The sequence below is a fragment of the Equus przewalskii genome, chromosome 27 (assembly GCF_037783145.1).
Source record: "Equus przewalskii isolate Varuska chromosome 27, EquPr2, whole genome shotgun sequence".
In the NCBI taxonomy this organism is placed as follows: domain Eukaryota; kingdom Metazoa; phylum Chordata; class Mammalia; order Perissodactyla; family Equidae; genus Equus; species Equus przewalskii.
This window is the reverse complement of record NC_091857.1, coordinates 15,659,633-15,673,958: the sequence shown is the minus strand read 5'-3', so window position 1 is coordinate 15,673,958 and position 14,326 is coordinate 15,659,633. Positions and strand designations below refer to the sequence as shown.

At 36.3% G+C, this 14,326-nt stretch overlaps 1 long non-coding RNA gene across 1 annotated transcript in view; it reads right to left on the bottom strand.

Moving 5' to 3' along the window:
* The window catches only part of LOC139079895 (uncharacterized), a 158,481-nt gene extending 146,255 nt beyond the window's left edge, over positions 1–12,226 (bottom strand). The window contains exon 1 of the long non-coding RNA XR_011533914.1: positions 11,903–12,226. This is a non-coding gene — a long non-coding RNA (uncharacterized lncRNA). The remainder of the gene's footprint in view (positions 1–11,902) is intronic.
* Between the last annotated feature and the right edge of the window lie 2,100 nt (positions 12,227–14,326).

Genomic DNA, 14,326 nt, shown 5'->3' with positions numbered 1-14,326 from the left:
ACTGCATTTCATTAATTAATTCCATAACTCTCTGCTGATCAGCTTCCTGGCTACTACTTAAATCTTGATATTTAATGCAATAATTGCATGCACCTTGTTTCACATAGTTCATACCTCCACCAGACCACTGTTATTTCAGGATCCTATTATCCTCATGACTATCAGAGAGCTTAGTTTTGTAAAGGCATATCCTCCTTTTGCCCTAACCTACAGATAATCCCCATGACTCAGTTTCTCAACAATGCCAGTGTCTCCCTCATCGTCACAATCCTTACTGCTGTAATAAATGAGTATCCTCTGGGCTATTCCAAAGAACATAGTTGTCTGGTAAGTTTTCTGAGGTGGGATAGCATATCCATTCGAGTATGCTTTATTTTCTGAGTCTTTTCATCCCTTCCTTCAATATCTGCCACAGTATTTTCTGGAATTTCTGTTTCATTTGTATGAGTTATTACTTTCTCTAAACGTTCAAGGGCTTTCCTAGAAGTATTGGTACCATCTCTAGTGATACTTGCTGTGATGTTAAATCTGACATTTTAGCAATATATTGATAAATTATTTCTTATTCAACCTCATCTTCTGCCCCCTTGTTCTAGAACCCCCAAAATCCCATCCCATACTCATCCATATCTTTTCAGACCGTATTAGCCAGATCTTGTAACAACTTCAATACAGAGTCTCTCTTCTCCCTTAGAATACATAGTACTTCCCTAATTAGGCTGTGCTGGAATTTGGTCCTTGTTATGGGTCTAGACGCCAGGAGATATGAGGAAGTAAGCATTGTTTTATAACGTCTGGCTCATATGAGACCTCTGTATGATGTCAAGTCAGGGTGTGTGGGTGTGCTGTCTTCTACTAAGGAGGAGTAGGCCACTTTTGCAAACTCAGAAGGTCAGGGGAATCTAGGGTTTAGATTCTCAGATATCCCTGTTTCAAGTCTCAAGGTTCCATTCTTTCTGGAACTGGAGATAAAATTCGTGGTGTAGGAGACCTTCTGAGACTGAGAAGTCAACTTTTTATACATCTCTACTTCTATTGAAGTCCTTAGACTGGTCCTTCATTCCATAGAGCTACTGGAGATTAGGGTTTCCTTAAATACTGCCAAAGCTACTCTGAGTCTTTCATATTCTGCCTTGAATTATTTACTAATCATCCTGAGCTATCATTATCTCTCTAATCAGTAGAATTCAACAATAGTCATCCAATTCCACCGACCCTGTAGTTACCATTTTTCTCCTACCTCATAAGCCCGAGAGAAATTTTACCAGGCAGTGTATCCTCTCCCCTTGGTATCACATTCTGTCCACCATTAGTGAAAAGTTTAACAACAAATTACTACAAAATGGTTCAGGATATCCATACTCCACCATCCACTAGTAATAATGTTTTCATTACCCACTGACCAGTAGGTAATCCAAATGGAAAATTCCATTTTAGAACATGCTCCTTACAGCTACTACTGGAACAAGTTGTTTTAGATTGGAAGTTCCCTGGAAACAAATTGAGGTAGGAAATTATATGAAGCATCTTAATTGGTGAGAGGTTTCAGGATTTACATGTGTAAGTGTAAAATGAGTGGGGAAAATAAGATTGAGCAAAGGGAGAAGCTGGCTCATAAGCCTACAGAGAGCTCTGGAGATGGTATGGCCCTTCAGAATTGTCCAATTTGAGCTAAAGAGGCTATTTGTGCCCCCACATCAGCCAGTCATTGGCTGTGGACTCTACCCTGGAATGTAACTTTGTATATGGCAGTTTCCCACAGCCAAAGGGAGCTACCAGTACAGGGCATGGTTATGAGTCATCAGAAGTGCTCTGAAGAAGGGATCTGGGCAGAATAGGACACTGTCCACTATGTGCTATGTGTGATGATGAAGATGATTATGATGATGTTGATAATGATTATCAAAATAATAGCTAACACTCACACAACACTTTGATGTGCCCATACTATTCTAAGATCTTGTAATATAGTCTTCAGTTAGTCCTCATAGCAACTTTGAAGAGTTAGGTAACACCATTTTTATCACCATTTTTTGAAGGAGAAACTGAAGCACAGAGAATTTGAGCAGCAGGTCTAAAGGTCACATGGGTATTAAGTGGTAGAGCCAGGATCTAACTCCAGGAAGTGGGACTATATTGAATGAAATTAAAAAAGAAATGTGCATAAAGGTGTAAAATATGAACCCATTTGGGTCAAAAGCATATGTGTATATATAGACGCAAATATACATCTATATTCTTAACTATAAGATATGTGAAAGTAAATTTAAAATATGAATGTGTATATATGTAGATACATATATATATACACACACATATATATTTGGAACGCCAGTTTGTAACAGTGTTTACCGTTAGGTAATAAGACTGAGGGGCTAAAATAAAGGATTTTTTTTTCTTATTCATCTTTGAGGTTTTTTAAAGTTACTCTATTTTATCTTTGTAAAGAGTCAGTCAAAATAAAATTATTCAACTCCCCAAATTCAGGTGTCTCTGTCACTTGGCTAGGGTGCAACTTCCCTCACTTATTTCACCCAGGGCAGAGATGTATTTCAGATATTGGAAAATGTTTTTATACTACTTCCCCCAAAGTTTTAGATTTTGATTCTAACTCTTCTTTTTTTTTCATTTTATCAGGCATTCTTATTTCAACTCTGAGTTTTCTACCCTCAGGGATTTTATTTATTTATGAGTTCCTGTACTTAGCGCGTGATTCACTGTCACTAGTTTTCATTTTTCCATCTGAGTTAATCTGTACATGAATGTAGGTCATGTGGATTTAATTTCTTTAGCAGCGAGGAGATCGATTGCAATACCATCATAATGTCTTTTTCTCTGTGGAATTTGTGTATATTTTGAATGACTGCACCTGCCCACTGTGGGGGTGAGGGCCATCTTTGCAGGGGCTTGAGGGTTATTACTCATGACGCTTTGCAGGAGGAGAAGGGCTAAAGGGAGTTGTGAAAGCAGTGGGAGAGTGTGCGGCAGCTTTCTGTGGTTGGGCTGGTGGAGAGCGTGCAATCCATTTACAAACGCAACTGCCCATGCAACCAGAATCCTCTAAGTTTCATATACTTATCTACTTGACCCCGCTGACACCTCATTATTGCAGGTTCCCATCTTTAAAAATTATGTGCATTTGGTGTCTATGATCTCACTTTCTCCTCTCTCTTTTCTCTGTTACTTAAGTTGTTATTCCCTATCTTCTGTGATTCACACTAAGCCCATTAATTTTCCTCTATAGAACAGTAATAATCTGTCTCCCTCACTGTCTCAGAAAAAGAAATGCCAAGGCAAAGCAGAGCTGGAAGAAGAGCAGAAGGAGAATATGAGGTCCCATGACTGACTCTGAAGGCAGAGAAATATCCCAAACCCTCAATGTAACTTAATGCTTGTCATTGGGGTTTCAAAGCTCATAACAGTAATTAATCACTTTGCCAAAGTCTTGAAAAGAAGGACTGTAAATTATCCGAGCAGGAATTGATTTTAGTTAATTATCTAGTGTGACTTCATTTTATAGTTGAGAAAACAGATGTAGAAATATTAACAAAATTTCTTAAAGCAACACAATTCTACGAAGAAAGAGTTTTGTAATTCAGAGTATACTTAAAATAGGATTGAGAGCTGGCATAGCAACTGGTAAGGTCAGGCTCTCAGAGTGACCTTTGATACATAGGCCACTGAGGCAAACGCAGTCCTTTGTCCTAGATAGACCTGTGGGCTAGGAAACTCCCCTAAACCCATCCTCAGGGCCACAGGCTTGCCTATTTGTCCATACTCTTTCTGGAAATTTCTGTTGATAATGACACTGGGCCTCATCTTCCCAGATTTAATCTTAATGTTAAAGAAAGCATCCTATTCCAGACAAAATCTTTCCAACTCTGCATTGGAAACTACCTGTTTTTATTGGGGATTCCATCTTCAGGGTGGGAGTAGGGGAGAGAGAGAGAGACAGAGAGAGAGAGAGAGAGAGAGAAACAGAGAGAGAGAGAGCGGAGATAAAGAGATCCTTGGTTCACGGACAGTTCATTCTCAGGATGTCCCATTAAAGAAGGTACATGAAAACCATCCAAGGGACCTTTTCAAATTGCACGTAGTTTCTCATAGTTGAGTTCTATTCTCTTTCAGCAATATTTCTCAACCCTGGCTACAGATTAGACTTACCCAGAGAGTTCTAAAATAACACCTATGGCCAGGTCCCACCCCAGAAAAATTAAATCAAATTCTCTAGGGGTGAGATCATGACATAAATATTTAATACCAAAGAGATTCTCACGTGCAACCAGAGTTGAAGATTTGAGAATCTCTTCCTGGAGGAACGGGGGTCTAACTGAAGAAAGTTGAGGCAGAAAAATCTGAGAACCGTCACTATCACTGTTTCTCTAAGGATGAGGCAGGAGCCTGACTTAGCGTTGACACAGTGATGACCAGGAGATGAAAGTAAAAATATAATTTCTCTCGTTATCAGTATTATTGCAAAAGCAATATTAATGAATAATTATTTCTCTCTCATTTGTCAGAAATAGGGTAAACATTTCACCATTCTATTTTTAATAGCTAGATTTATTTTTGTGAGAAAGTGGTATCTTTACAAGTAAGTGACAGTTTTATTTTCTTGAGCTTATTGTAACATCATTATTGAAATTAACCAATGTAATTTTTAAAATTACAATGAATTTAAAGCATAAACAGAAACATAGAAGCTACGCTATTTTTAAATTTATAGAACATGGGACATCCACACAGTTCAAATTTATAAGATCTCACATGAATATAAGATTATTTAAAATTTACCTCTTCATATTAGGTTGAAGGATCTCATAATGAAGAGAAACTACTTTGTTTAAAGCAGCCAATATACAAGTAGGGGCTAATAACTGTTGAGGTAGTTTGCTTAAATGAATTTTATCCTTATATCCTTATAAATCTTTAAATATTTTCTAAAAACCTAAAATTGGAAAATATACAGTTTAGAAATGCAAAATTATTGTGAGATAAAAATCTTAGATTTTATTCTGGATGTGATTTTTTGTTTTTATTTTTTTAAAGCAGGATTTGGACTTCTTCATCTTACATGATTCTATCTATACCCGTGGTTCAAAATTGGGAGCAATTTTGTGTTCCCCTCCAGGGGCCATTTGGCAACGTCTGGAGACAGTTCTGATTCTCACGCTTGAGAGAAGGAGGATGCCACTGGCATTTGGTAGATAGAAGCCAGATGTGCAACTAAATATCCTACAATATGGGCAGGCTTCCACAAGAAAGAACGATCTGGCCCAAAGTGTCAATAGTGCTGAGGCTTAGTTCTTCTAAACTTACTTCTTAGAAGCTTCATATTCTCTTTAAAAAGCTAGTAAATTATTGATATTTTAATCAATAACATAATTCAATAACAATTTATAAATGTCAGAAAGTATCAACTTGAATCTATAAAATAATGCCTATACTTTGTTATAAACCAAAACAGAAATCTATCAAATAACTCCTTGAATGTCCATACTTTGTTTATTACTGTCATAATTCACATATGTGATCCCTCTTCCCTGATCAAAAAAGAGCAGGTATATACACAGTATGACAGTTCCTTTGAATGGGTTTGCTCAACAGGCATTCCAGCCTCCTTTTAGTTTATGAAACAAACAGAAATAAACAAGAAACTACATTTCCTACATGTGATTTATAGTCCCATTGTTCTAGATGTGAGATATATGTATATTTGACTTATAATCCTTTGATCTAGATGAACTAGATCATCTAGATGTAATTTATAATCCTTAGATTAGATGAACTAGCACGCAATTTTTATTTCAAACTAAGTCATGTGGCTAGGGAGTCAGGGTATCAGAAATCCATTCTACTGATGCAGATATTGACATACGCAGTGTTGTCCTGGAGCTGGCAGATGTAGCAACATCTTCCTGATTTTCCACACAGTTTCCTGCTTTTACAGCTTCTGGATTGTGACAGGGACTGCAGCTCCCTTGGTGGCCCAATTCTGCAATGTAGCTTCACGAATGATTCCTGGAAACTCAATCAAGAGTCAGAGTCTTCAGCCCTCGTAATGATCCTGTGTGGTATTTAATGCCGTTAAATAAATCCCTTCTGGTTATACTGGCAACAGTAGATTCTTTTCTCTGAAACTGAACGCTGACTGATACAGATATAACAAAAAGACAGGGTGGGGAAGAAAAACTCACTTTATTGCCCACAAAGAACCAATATTTGACTCTTCGACCTGATAACTCCATTCTCAGACCCGAAATGATGCCTGTGGGAACGACATTTTTGTTGTTAGTGCTCTTGAGTGGATTCCGACTCCTAGCGACCCTGTGGACAGCAGAGAGGAACACTGACAGTCTTTTTGTGCCATCCTCTCACCTTCCAGTGCTATATCAGACAGTGCTCCGCTGCTGTTCACGGCCAACTTTTTCGGAAGTGGGTGGCCGGTTCCTTCTTCCTAGTCTGTCTTAGCCTTGGAGCTCTGCTGAAACCTGTTCACCATGGGTGACCCTGCTAGTATTCGAAATACTGGTGGCATAGCTTTCAGCATCTTCATATTAGGTTGAAGGATCAACACGCAACCACCACAGTATGACAACCAACAGAGGGGTGATGTTGTTCCTTGACCCAGAAACCAACACTGACCCCCATGGTGAGGGCCCCAAATCTTAATTACTGGACCACCAGGGCTGGAGGGAACAACATAGCACATTACTATTATTTATATCATCTCACAAATAGTAAATTACAAACCCAAGTTGCTACCTTTTTCTCTCTTCTTATTCTCCTCTAGTTTTGTTTTTTTTTAAATCTACTTGGAAACCAGTTGTCCTAACCTCACATCCAAGAGAAGTGAAATTCTTTCAATGGCTCAAGAAAAGTTCATGGAGAATATATAATCCCATTTATTATATTGTGAAAAAGTATAAATCAAACAAAGAAATCCCTTTTTTGTATTTAAATATTAAATTATATTGATATATAGTAGCATTAGTTATGTTTAAAAAAAAAAGTTTCTAGAATGCTATTTTGTCTGCATAATTCTGAAAAAAAGGCTAGTTATGGAATGATGACCAGGCATGTTCATCTACAAAACCTTTCCCTTGCTTTTATTAAGTTGAGCATTATAATTTTTCCAAATTTATCTTTCTTATTTTTATTTTTCAAATTCAATCCAATTTCCCCTTCCTTCCTTCTATCTTTATTCTCTCCTTCCTTCACAATCATTTTCTTCTCTTTTAGCTTTGGAATCCTCCCTTATCTTTCATCCCTCTTTACTCAATTATTTAATTAACCAATACATATTTGTTGAAAACCTGTTGCCTGCTGGGCACTGTGCTAGGTTCCAGAAATAAAGCCATCATTCTCTACTATTCTTTAGCTTTCAGAGTATTGGGTATGGGAGACAAAAGAAGAGTAACCATGAAAAAAATCTGAAATTCTGTATTGTGCTTATTTGTAATGAGCACTGGGAGAGAAAAGAACTGGGGTTTATTAAAAAAAAAAAATAGAATAGCAGGCCATGAGGATATTCCTAACTTACATTGATTGAGTCTGTGGAGAGCGATCTGAGGAAATGATATTTGCGTTTAGGACTCAAGCATGAGAAGGAATTAGCCAGGTTAAAGTACAAGAACCAAGATTTCAGAGCGATGCTGAAAGGTCAGTGTGACTGGAGAAAGATGATTAAGGAAAGAATGGTTTAAAGATCACGTTAAAGAGACAGGTGGAGGCTAGAAAATGCACGGAGTTGTAGATCCAGTAAAGAATTTGGATTTTAATATAAGTGTAAAAGGAAACTGATGAAGGTATTTAGGAGAGTGGGTATGAGACATCATATTGATGTATCAAAAGATGACTCTGGCTAATGTGTAGAGAATGAACTAGATGGTGGAAGAGCGGAAGGAGGTGGACCTGCTGGGGTTATTGCAGGAGCTCAGGTAGACCAGGGGAACGCAGGAGAGTTGAAGTGGGGAAGATGAGTCAGAGATTTCTTCTTATCGTCACTGATCTGAAAAGCCATCTTTATAAAATTTTTATATGCATGAGTCTCTTTCTGAATGTTCTAGTTAGTTTTCTGGATTTTGTTGTCTATTCTTGCATCAATACCATAGTTATTTTAAAAGCAGTCCTTTACATCTTTTGACGTTTGGTAGGATAGATTCTCCTTTTTGTTCCTCTTCAGATATATATTAGCTATTCCTACAAATTTATTTTTTACATGAAATTTAGAATTAGCCTGAAAAATTCCATAAAATCCTATTGGATATTGATTTACTTTGCAAAGACTTTTTATGTTAATTAGGAAAATACTATGTTGAATCTTATCATCAATAAAGATGCTATACCTGTTTATCTAGGAGTGATTATGCCATTCAGTGTGTTTTTATAATTTTCTTCTTAGAAGTCAAAATATTCTCTTATGATTTTTAAATCCCTATTCTATTCTATCTCTAAATATACCTCTGTTTCTTTCTTAATATTTTATTTAATCTTTCCCTTATTTTTCTTACATCAGTCTTGTTTAGTAATTTCATTATTATCTAAATCTTTTCTATAACCCAGTTTTACTTTTGTTGGTCATTGAATTTTTAACTTCATACATTTTAGCATCTTTTCATTTTGTTTTCTGAGAATTTACCCTAAATTTTCTGCTATAGCAAGTCGAATATTTTATTCATTATTCAAAAATCTTTCTTATAAAGTGTATTTCTAAGTACTTTAAAATTTTTGTTATTGCTCTGAAAGTGATTGTTTCCATTTTATATCGGAAGGATTTAGGAAACCTTTTGATGTTTATACATTGTACTTTAAGCCTCCAATATTGCTAACCTCACTGATTGGTTCTATTAGAAATACGGTCATTTTTCCCTCTCATATACATTCATAAGATTTAAAAAATTATTTTTCCAATCTCATTACTGTTCTTATCTTATTACATGGACTAAGATTGTTAGTATAATGATGGATAGTAGCAGTGATAGCAGAAATTATAATCCTGTTTCTGACTTTAAAAGGAAAGCGTGTAATATTTTTTATTAGCTGTTTGGGGCATGATATGGTCTTGGACTTCCAATGTATGTGGACTATCAGAGTCAGAGAGTTTTATTATCTTCCTGGTTGCTAGGAGATTTTCATTTGTTTTTTGTTATGTTTTGTTTCACTTGAAAGATTACGGAATTTCTTTTTGCTTTAATAATGAATATAACTAACTAATTTTGTTAATTTTTACTTTTGGGGCCTTCCTTTGTGACTTTTCATGTGGTCATTTTTTGTAAATGTTGTTTATATGTTTCAACTGAATGTGTTTTGCCTTTTGAATGTGGTATTGTTTATTTTTTATGTTATTCAAATTCTCTCTTGTCTTGTGAGTTTTGGTTTATTTCATCTGTTAGTTTCCAGGAAATCTGTGCTAAAATTTCCCATTATGAATGTAAAAATGTTAATTTCCCTTTTTACTGGATTCAAAAGTTTCACAATTGTTAAATCTTTTTCATGGGTGAATCATTTCTTTTTCAACATGAAATATCCCATTTGTAGTTTCTAACGATCATAACCTTAAATTTCAGTTTTCTGACATTAATGATGCTCTTCATCATTAGGTAGACTTACAAAGCAAAGCTCAGCTCAAATCAACTCTATGAGAGGTATTACCAGTGTAGTACTCAAACCTCAGAAAAGGAAAGGCTTGGTGACTGATTTTACATGAAGGAATCTAAGAAAGAGATAAAAATATGACTGAAACATAAAATGCTATTTTCAGGGACCATTAAAGAGAAGCTAATGAGTTTAGTTTTGTTGATATTAAGATTACGGCAAAGATAATTCTATTAGGCCTTTGCAATTGGAGTTTTAGAACTCAAGTTCACCAAGATAAAACTTACATTATAATTCTTTGAATTCTTTTCAAGAATTCATCAATCATCTAAGAATGTAACCATCCATCTCCCCCCTCCCCCACCCCGCACTTTTATTTCTCTAGCCCTTAAATCAAGTGTCTGGGGTATAATAGGACCTCAACAAAGGCATGTTCACTTTAACTGGGAGGGAGACGGCTTTCTGATTTATACCTAGCTTCCTAGTGCTACTTTTCTTCATACTATACCCCTGCTCCACTTGGTTTAAGCAAAACCAGGAAGGAGGGACATTTACTAAAAGTTTTCCATGATCTTGAATGAAGCAGCCTTCACAGTTTTTAATGTAGCAAAGAGGTCTAAGAGAAAATGTAGATGGAGATAAAGTACGAACAGAAACCAGATGGCAGTATGTAAGAAACTGGAAAAAAGAAAACATATGGTTTGGAGGCAAAGCCTTTCAGATAATTTTGTCAGCAAATAACTCTAGTCTTTCAAATAAATTTGTCAGCAAATAATTCTATCAGCAGGAGGAAGGTAACTATTGGAAGCCACAGGTCAAGTGACATTTGTTTCCAAGGCAAACAGAGAGTGGAAGGAACAGTGCTGAACATAGGCTACAGAATTGGAAATTGAAAGCATAGACAGCATTTGAAAATGTGTAAATAGAAGAATGATTTAAATAGAGCAGAGAAAAAAGCAGAAAGCCAAGGATTATATCTTGGGAATGGGAAAAGATGGTCCTTTCAAAGTGATAGAGGAGAAGCAGAATGGTGTGTGGGGAACCAAGATAACTTAAATACCCCAGGTCAGACCTTTGGCATTCACGTTACCAGAGAAAACAAAATGATTGATATGTGTTGTGGGCAGCTGTAATTCCCAGGGTCAGACAAAATTCTAACAGTCTCCCACTTCCCTTTCTTTCTTCCTTTTCAATTTAGCGTCCCCGCACACAATCCTTCTTCACATACTCAGTGGCCTGGAAGTGCTTTTGCTCATCCAGACTTCTGTTTCATCTCCTCATGCATCAGAATCAACTTCCTGACAGGGAACAGCCTCTGAACACAACTGGGTTGTGGTGCACTGTTTTTGGAATCCAGTTCAAGAGCGGGGAAGAGGCCAGACTGTAGAGATTGAAGCCAGTCAAATGGGAGGAAACTTACAGGGGAATAATTTACAGTCAAGTCACAAACTGGCCAACTGAGTCAGTTTTCAGAAGGGCCCTCCGAACAGAATTAAAAATCCAGGAGAACAGAGGGAGAGTCTCCAGAGCTGGGGGACTAAGGAGAGACCTTGAGTGAAAAAAAAGACTAGTTGCTTTGTAAAGGGCACTTGAGGCCTGTAGCATGGGCAGCAAGGAGTTGCTAAAAGCTCACCCTCTGACTTGTTTCCCTACTTGATTTCTCACTGTAAATCTATCTATTCAACCCTGCTCCTTTCCAATTATTTCAGCTTTGTATTAGGAAAAAAGCAGAAAAACAGAATTATCTGATTAAAATTTATGATAGACTTCACCTCCCGAAGTAGTAATTTGTAAGTTTAAAAGGAGTGTTTTTTTTTCAAACCCAAATGAATCTCTAATCAGTAGAATGTGTTGGAGGAAGTGAGCAAAACCTTGGCCTGAATGTTGGTAAATTGGACTGGTTAACTTGTGGCTTCAATTTAACTATGTTTGAATGAGAAATCTGTATTTTATTAGGTGAAGCCTTTTCTAAGTTTGAATTTTCTTTATATTCCTTTACTTTCTCTTTAGTTCTTAGTAAGGTTATTTTCAAGTTTTAGCTTTTCGTTGTTAAGCAAGGAGCAAGACGGGAAAGGAGCTTTTGTCTATTTCTGGGTGTTGCAGCAAGGAGACAACTATGTGCCCCTGGAGGCTGGAGTAAAGACAAAAGAGAATCAAGAAGGAGGTGTAAATAGTGGGAAAAGAGAAGTCATTCATACAGCCATGCTATTCTGCCTGTGATAATCTCTGTCTTAGTCCATTCAGGCAGCTAGAACAGAATACCAAGGACTGGGTGCCTTATAAATAACAGAAATTTGTTACTCACAGTTCTACAGTGTGGGAAGTTCAAGATCAAAGTGCAGGCAGATTCAGCGTCTGGCGAGGGCCAGCTTCCTTGTTCGTAGATGGCCGTCTTTTTGTGGTCGGTGTCCTCGCATGATAGAAAGGAGTGAGGGATCTCTCTGGGGGCTCTTTGATAAGGACACTAATCCCATTCATGAGGGTTCCACCCTCATGACCAAATCACCTCCCAAAGGTCTCACCTTCTAATACCATCACATTGGGTATTAGGTTTCAAGATATGAAGTTTGAAGGGATAGGTAGAGTCAATCTATAGCAATCTCCCATATAGACTTTTCTCTCTGCTTCACAGAGTTTCTGTGTATTTATTTTTAAAACCTAGCTCTGTAATACTATTTTAAGAACCTGGCTGCATAGTCTTGCTAAAATAGAATCTCCAAAATTAGGGCTCAAAGTCTGCATATTTATCAAGCTCTTCTGATGACGATGAGCAAAACATGCTCTACATGTTACAGTGAAGTAAAACTCTACTCTGAATTAGTCTTGATTTGTTTTTGCATTTCCATCAAATTCTTTGAGAGTTGGAAAGGATTCATCTTGAAGAATATAAGACTTCAGTTATTTCACGAGGGCTAGGAATTTCCCAAACAAAAAATATCTCAACTGTTTTATCACTGATAGAAAAATCTGCAGCAGTTGATTTTTTCCTCCAACATTAATTTTTCCAATGTTCTTACAAATGAGAAAGACAAGGATATATTAAATTCAAATAACTCTCAGCTTAATTAACTAGGTAGCTATCTGTCATGACCCCTCAGACAAAGGAAACCTGAGATTATAATGCCTCATATCTAGTGGATGCTCACCAAATATTTGCTGACTGATGAGAAAAAGAGGAATATTTTCTAAGGAAAAAGAGAAGACGAAATTGAGTTATGTGGTCACTAAAAACAACCAACTTATAATTTGATTCTGACCTTCCCAGAAATGTTGCAATATGTTGCCCCTTAGTAGCTTCCTGACATATCATTCACACCCATTTTTTTTTTGAGGTATAATTTTTGTACAGTGGAATACACTAATCTTGAGTGTAGATGTTATGACAAATGCATATCCTTCTAGAGTGTATGAAGAGATGCATACACCTATTTTACACACACTCCTATCAAGATAGAACATTTCCATGACCCCAAAAGCTTTCTTCCTTTGTCTTCCCTGTTAATTAATCCCTCAAAGGTAATTATTGTCTGCTTTCTATCATGATGCATTAGTTTTGTCTGTTCTAGAAATTTATATAAATGGAATATGTTTTTGGAATCCAAGTTCTTGAGTGTATAAGTAGGTCGTTCTTTGTATTACTGAGTAATATTCCATTGTGTGAATATACTACATATATTTTACTGTTGATGACTCTCTGTATTGTTTCCAGCTTTTAGCTATTATGAATAAAGCTCCTTTGAATACTCTTCTAGAAATTTTTTTTTGACATATGTTTCCATTTACTTGGGCAAATACCAAGGAATGGAATTGCTAAGTCAAGGGATAGATATATGTTTAACTTCATAAAAAATAACCAAACAGTTTTCCACCAGCTATATAAGAATTTCGGTTGCTCCAAAAAGCCAGTACTTTAGGTTGTCAAACACTTTTAATTATAACCATTCTAGTTTGTGAAGTGAATCATTGTGGTTTGAATTTGCATTTCCTCAATGACTAATGATGCAGAGCACTTTTCATGCATTTACCTTCTGTATATCTTCCTTATCTTCCTTTGTGAGGCGTTTATTCAAGTTTTATGCCAACTTTTAAACTTTTGGTTCTTTTATTTTTGTTACTGAATTGTAAGAGGTTTTTATATGTTCTTGATCCAATTCCTTTGCCAGTTACACATGTTCTGAATATTTTCCCCAGACTGCGGCTCGCCTTTTTACTTTTTTAACAGATGATTTTAAATGAGCAAATGTTTTAATTTTGATGGAATCTAATCTATCTTTTTCTTTCTTTTTGTGGTCCATGCATCTTGTGTACTACCTAGCAAACTTAAAGGGCTTGGAGAAGTTCTCCAACGATTTCTTCTGTAAGCTTTGTGATTTGGGTGTGTACTTAGATCTACGATTCATCTCGAATTAACTTTTTTGTGTGAAGTAAGGTAGCGGTGTAGGGATCAATGGTCACTTTTTCCATATGTGTCTGCCTGTTTTAGCACCATTTGGTAGGAAGACTTTCCTTCTCCATTAAATTGCTTTAGTGCCTTTGTTAAAAATTAATTAATTGAGCATACATATTGGGTCTATTTCTCAACTCTCTTTTTAGTTTCATTGAATCTATTTTTTCATTCGTATGCCAATCTAAATTATTTTGATTAATGTACCTTATTCTAAGTCTTGAAGTCAAGTAATGTAAATCCCCCAAATTTGTCTTCATAAAGACCATTTTAGACCATTCAGAT